The 5,656-nt window shown below is 44.2% G+C and overlaps 1 protein-coding gene and 1 long non-coding RNA gene across 2 annotated transcripts in view; one reads left to right on the top strand and one right to left on the bottom strand.

The window, feature by feature from the left end:
* Positions 1-5,656, top strand: part of LOC102367873 (connector enhancer of kinase suppressor of ras 2-like) — a 703,948-nt gene that overhangs the window by 38,704 nt on the left and 659,588 nt on the right. The window lies entirely within an intron of this gene.
* The window catches only part of LOC102386266, a 7,650-nt gene continuing 3,371 nt past the window's right edge, over positions 1,378-5,656 (bottom strand). The window contains exons 2-3 of the long non-coding RNA XR_324226.1: positions 1,515-1,626; positions 1,378-1,435 (exon numbers count right to left, since the gene is read on the bottom strand). This is a non-coding gene — a long non-coding RNA (uncharacterized LOC102386266). The remainder of the gene's footprint in view (positions 1,436-1,514; positions 1,627-5,656) is intronic.

Below are 5,656 nucleotides of genomic sequence, written 5' to 3'. Positions count from 1 at the left end.
TCTTTCCTGCCTAGGCAGGGGGTTGGACTTAATGTTGAGGTCCCTTCCGACCCTAGCATCTATGAATATAACACAGCTAAAAAAAAAATTAAAAAAATCAGTCAATAAATGACAATCTTTCTGTAATTTTTAAAAGAATTTTTATCTCGAAATTTCAGTAAAGAATGACAAAATGACAAATCTGTTATACTAAATCTTGTTGTTCCAAAAATGTGTAGCATTTATTGTTTGAGATAGGCACTACTATATGAAAATAAATAAAAAATGTCCTCATAGCAAACATTCTGGAGGACTGACATTATGGTTCTTTGCATTTTATTGTATAGTCTTCAGCTCAGTATTTGTGCACTGCTACTCAACATCTAGAACAGAAGCGGCCACCTTTGGTAAGTGGCACAGGCAGAGTTCTACTCTGGCCCTTTACTGCCCTCTGAACCCATGGGCTACCTCTCTGTGGGGCATGCAGCAGATCAGGGAGGAGACGGAGAGCAGAAAGTAGAGCGGAAAATCAGGCAGGGGAAGGACATTGGATTGGCACTCAGGGAAAGTGTGGGCTTTATTTTTGGCACTCCAGCCATAAAAGGTTGGCCCCTACTGATCTAGAATGTGGACTAACATGGGGTTTATACTGTAAGTACATCACTTCTTATTTGGTAATCTATTCTTTTCATACGAATATCTTGTACTGTAGTGACCAGGTCAATGATCTGTCTATGGTTATTTCCAATTTTCCTTTTACTTAGACAACTGCATTTGGTTTATGCATGTAAAATGATGAAATTGTAAGCTGTTTTAGGTAAGGATGGCCATTACTTATTGTGAAGAGGCTTCCCCCACCTCTTCACAGAGAAAGAAGGAAACCAGGGGAAACTTATGGGACCAACAGGAAGCACTGGTGGCACGGTGGATGTCACAGCTGTTGGAACACCATTTTATTAGTCGCCGTTCCTTCCAGATTGGCATTCCCCATGCCCAGTGCTCTATTTCTGGTGCAGGACTTGCATGGGACAAGAGGGAAGACAGATCAGGAAAACAGGCAAGATCCTCTACTTCAGCCTGAAACCCAGCTGGGTAAACCCCAGGAATGGAGAGAAAAACAAATTCCAGTCTCGGAGCTTGGAGGAGCTCAAACTGCAGGAGAAGTGCTCAGCAGCATCCTGCAAATGCAGAGACTAGAGCACTGGGGAAAGTTGGAGCAGCCGCAAGCTTTGGAGAGCTAAAGAAAGTTTATTTTTCTTGTTCCTCTTTTATTTGAGTTATAATGATATAATGTAGCAGAACATATAACTGGCATTGAAGTGTTGAAGAGACAAAGGAACTGCATATTTGCAATTAGGTTTTCCTTTTTGCTGTTTCCTTTAATTTATGTTTCTATTACTTGTAGGCTGTATTGGGCGAAGGAGCATTCTCCAGCCCAGGGGAAGGTGGACTGTACCTTTAAAAAAAGAACAAAAGAGAAAAATGGGAACAGAAAGGACATAGCATTCTAGACCTTGGGAGGGTCTAGTACTTACCCGAGTAGTACTGCTTTGTGGCAGTTGCAGCTCACTTTTGCTCTTGTGGTGACTGGACACTCTCCTTGGTTTACCCTAACCTCTTAATTCAGAGGGAGCACTGAAGGAAATCCTGAGTAAAGAAAAAGAAAAGAAACCCCCCCCAGAAAAATACTCAAACATCTGATAGTTGTCCATGATAACTTAACAGCTGTTTGGTGTTTGGCCGGAGTATAAGTGGGGGTTGGAGCCTGGTTCACACTGTCTCATGACTGCTGCCTGGTAATCTTTTTCCACTACACAATCAAAATTCTTCTGAATCCAGTTATAATGAGTGGTATGTATACCCACAATAAAACTTGCAAGAGGAGAACATATTTATGGTCTGTCTGATCTGATAAATCTACCACAGCAGCACCAAAGTGGCAGCTGATAAGAACTACTGAATGCACTGTAGCACAGTTTCCATGGGAAAATCATGTCTATACATGGCATACATAAATGCAGCATTCCTTCCTCAGGGTCTACCATACCCATTCTTTGTTGAAAGCTTTGCTGGTTGCAGAGCACTTATAAAACAGCTATTTCTCTTTGATGCTTACATTAATATTCAGACATCATACATTACAAATACACAGGGCACATCTACATGAGACCCTTTACTCAAGATTGGAGTGAATTCTTGCACAGAAAACGTCACCGTCTACGCGTGCAGACACTTACTGCAGAGTAATTTGCTCTAATCATGAGTAAATTTGCTACCTGTAAATACAAGTAGCAAATTTACTTGGGAGTAATTACTGTACAGTACAGCACATGTAGATTGCTGACTAGGAGCAAATGTGCTCCTGGTAAGCTGGACAGCAGGGGATGGAAATTGCTCCTTGCCCCTGGAAGCTGCCTGGTACTGGGGCAGGCTCCGCCACTGGAGCTCAGGCAGGGACAATGTCCCCCTGCCCTGGCAGCAGGGAGCTCCCTACCCCCTCTCTGCAATTATGGATCTGGGGCTGGGAGATAACAACCCCTGCTGCCAGGGCAGAGCGACATTGTCCCAACCTGGGGCTTCAGTGGCAGAGACCTCCGCAGGGCAGGGAGCAATCTCCCAGCCCCCACCAAAAGACAGATATGCTCCCTGCCAGCCCTTGGGCTGGCACCCAGGAGGCAGCCTAGAACCCCCCTGGCTGCTGCAGGCGGCAGGTGCAGGGCTGGCAGGAGCGGGAGCAGACTGCTGCTATGAGCAGCTAATCTGCTTCCACTTCCCTGCACATGTAGATACCTGCCCAGGGTGGGTTTACTTTAGAGTAATTCAAACATCTAGAGTAAACCCACCATGGAGCATTTGTGCATGTAGACATGCCCACAGTGTACATAAATAGTGGGGAATATAATTGCATTAATTTCCCCTCATAAAGGGTAACAGTCACCGGCAAAGGACTAGAACATAAAAACTACCATTTACTGGATCAGACCATAGGTCCATCTTGGTCTGTCTCCTGTGTCATGCAAAGGCAGAAAGTGGAGGCTGAAAGGGAGAGTGAACTGGGCATTACCAGAGTTTTTTCCCACTGTTCCTCTCTGAATTGCAGCCCCCAGCATTGAGGGTCTAGGAAGGTCTGATTCAGAGTCTGTATCATAGAATCCTAGAAAGTTAGGGGTTGGAAGGGACCTCAGGAGGTCATCTAGTCCAACCCCTTGCTCAAAGCAGGACCATCTCCAATTAGATCATTCCAGACAAAGCTTTGTCTCACCAAATTCTTGAAAATCTCCAAGGATGGAGCTTCCACCACCTCTCTGGGTAACTTTTTCCAGTGTTTTCCTACCCTTCTAGTGAGAAAATTCTTCCTAATATCTTCGCTATTTAGTATTTTGTACACTCTTATGATGTCTCCCCTCAAGCCTCTCTTCTCTAAACCAAGTAGGCCTAAGTTCTTTAGTCTCTTCTCTTATGGAAGCCCCTCCATACCAGTAATCATCCTTGTTGCCCTTCTCTGGACCTTCTCTACTTCTTCTATATCCTTTTTGAGGTGTGGAGACAAGAACTGGGCACAGTATTCAAGGTGTGGGTGCACCATGGATTTATAAAAGGGGCATCATGATACTTTCCATTTTGTTTACGATGCCCTTCTTAAACCTTGTGTTTTGCTTGCCTTTTTGATGGCTGCTGAACACTAAACTGATGTTTTTAGAAAACTGCCCACAGTAACTCCCCAATCTCTTTCCTGGCTAATGCAGAGCATGCATGCGACTCATAAGCCACTTTATTTTCACTTCAGCCCTTTTTTTTAGCTTATATTGACTGGGCCCTGTTTTTTCAGAGGCAAGCCCTCCCTACCACCCTCCCCCTCCATACATGGTATGTCCCTCTGTACCCGGGTGTTCCTCCTGCAGAAGGCTTCCTGGGTGATAAAGGACTGCCTCAAATTCTTGTAGATATGGAGCAAAATCTGGTGTACCTTTCTAGCTACAATTTTGCATTACTGTAGTATGTGCAAAATAAACATTTTGATACCAGGCTCAAGGAAGTAAAAGTAATACATTTTTATATGCGAACCTAGTTTATACCTGTTTAAATATGTTTTCAGTGTGGACTTCATGCAATGTAATGCTATATTTACACATTCAGATGAAAAACTAAGCAGGTATTGAGTGCGTGACTTGGACAGGTAAACAATGCCTATGGTAACTGCTGGTATGAATCACTATGGTATTCCCCCAGTGTTCAAAGATTACTCTCTAATATATTTATCTAAGCAAACCTGACAAGACAGTCTAACTAATTATGCTTTGACATATTTGGTATTCTTATGAAATATGTATTTATTTAAAAGGGCTTAGGTTACACTTGGGATTTTGTAGTTTATTGTTAAAACGTATGCATAGAGGGTCAAATTCTGTGGAATTCCAACAGCTATAATTGTGTGAGTCAATTTGCATATGTTAAAGGGACATTGTCAGGTTAAAAATTCATGCAGTTCTACTAAATCATTTGTTTCTTGTCTTAGCCACAACACTTCAAACTACTAAAAGTGAAAGAATTTTATAAAATCTGCTGGTCATTAATGATGATTGCTTAGCGTTTGCATTTCACTTAACTCAGAAAGTGTACCCAGTTTAGATAGCTTTACTTTGCTGCAGTGTCTGGGTTGGAAATGCCACTGGGGAACTATTTTCAGTAGAGTTAAAAAATCACAGAAACATCTGTGTTGATTTTAAGTTTTAGCATACCTTGTTTTAAATCTAATACAGTGATTGAAATGACTTGATAGTATTAATAATTTTTATCTACCTTCCATTTTTACTTGATTCCAAGATATGTTTTTTACCCCCATATAACATTGGGGGTGGGGAGAAAGCCCCTTGTCTTGGAATCAAGTATAAGGTGGTGGGTGGGTGGGGAGGCGGGACAGGGGCAGGTAGCTGCTGTGGTTTGGTGGGGGCTGGAGCTATAGCTACTGCCTGCTCTCTCACTGCCTCTGACCCTGTCCTCTCCTTCCCTCAGCCTCTACCTCTCTCCAGGGAGGCAGAGGCTGCTGTGCATGGAGATTGGTAGGAAAAAGGGGAGGGAAAGGTAAGGGGCAGAGGTTGCTGGGTGGGAAATGGAGGGAAGAGGAAGAGGGGGAGTGGGGAGGCTCAGCCTGTGAGAGAAGAAGACGGGTTGGGGGCAGCAGAGCCTTTGGGAGCCGGTGCCAGGGAAGGCAAGCAGTAAAAGGGTGAAAATAATGGTGAGGGGACAGGCAGAAGGAGGCAAAGTATGGGAGGCTGGGGCAGGGGTCAGGATGTTTGACCTTCTATTGACTGGCCTCTCCACCACCTGCTCTCCGCTGCTTCCTCTACTGCCTGTCCTCACTGCTTCCCCCACTACCTGCCCCCCACCTTCCCTACCACTTGCTCTCTACTGCTTCCTCCTATACCAGTTCTTCCCCAGTGCTTCCCCCATCACCTGTCCCTTCAGTATCTCCCCCACCATGTATCCCCCTATCACTTCCAAACTACTTGCACTCCACTTCTGCCACTGCTTTTCCCATTTCAGCAGTGGCAGTAGAGAGGAATGAATTTAAGATGACCCTCCAGTCATTAGATTCTAGACATAGAATATTATAACAATTATTAATTTCCCATGCCTAGAATCAAATTAGGGGGGGGGGGGGGGGGCTTGGGTTGTC

Source organism: Alligator sinensis, unplaced genomic scaffold (genome assembly GCF_000455745.1).
Source record: "Alligator sinensis unplaced genomic scaffold, ASM45574v1 scaffold666_1, whole genome shotgun sequence".
Lineage (NCBI taxonomy): Eukaryota > Metazoa > Chordata > Crocodylia > Alligatoridae > Alligator > Alligator sinensis.
The sequence above is the reverse complement of the archived record's forward strand: the minus strand, read 5'-3'. Positions and strand labels throughout refer to the sequence as shown.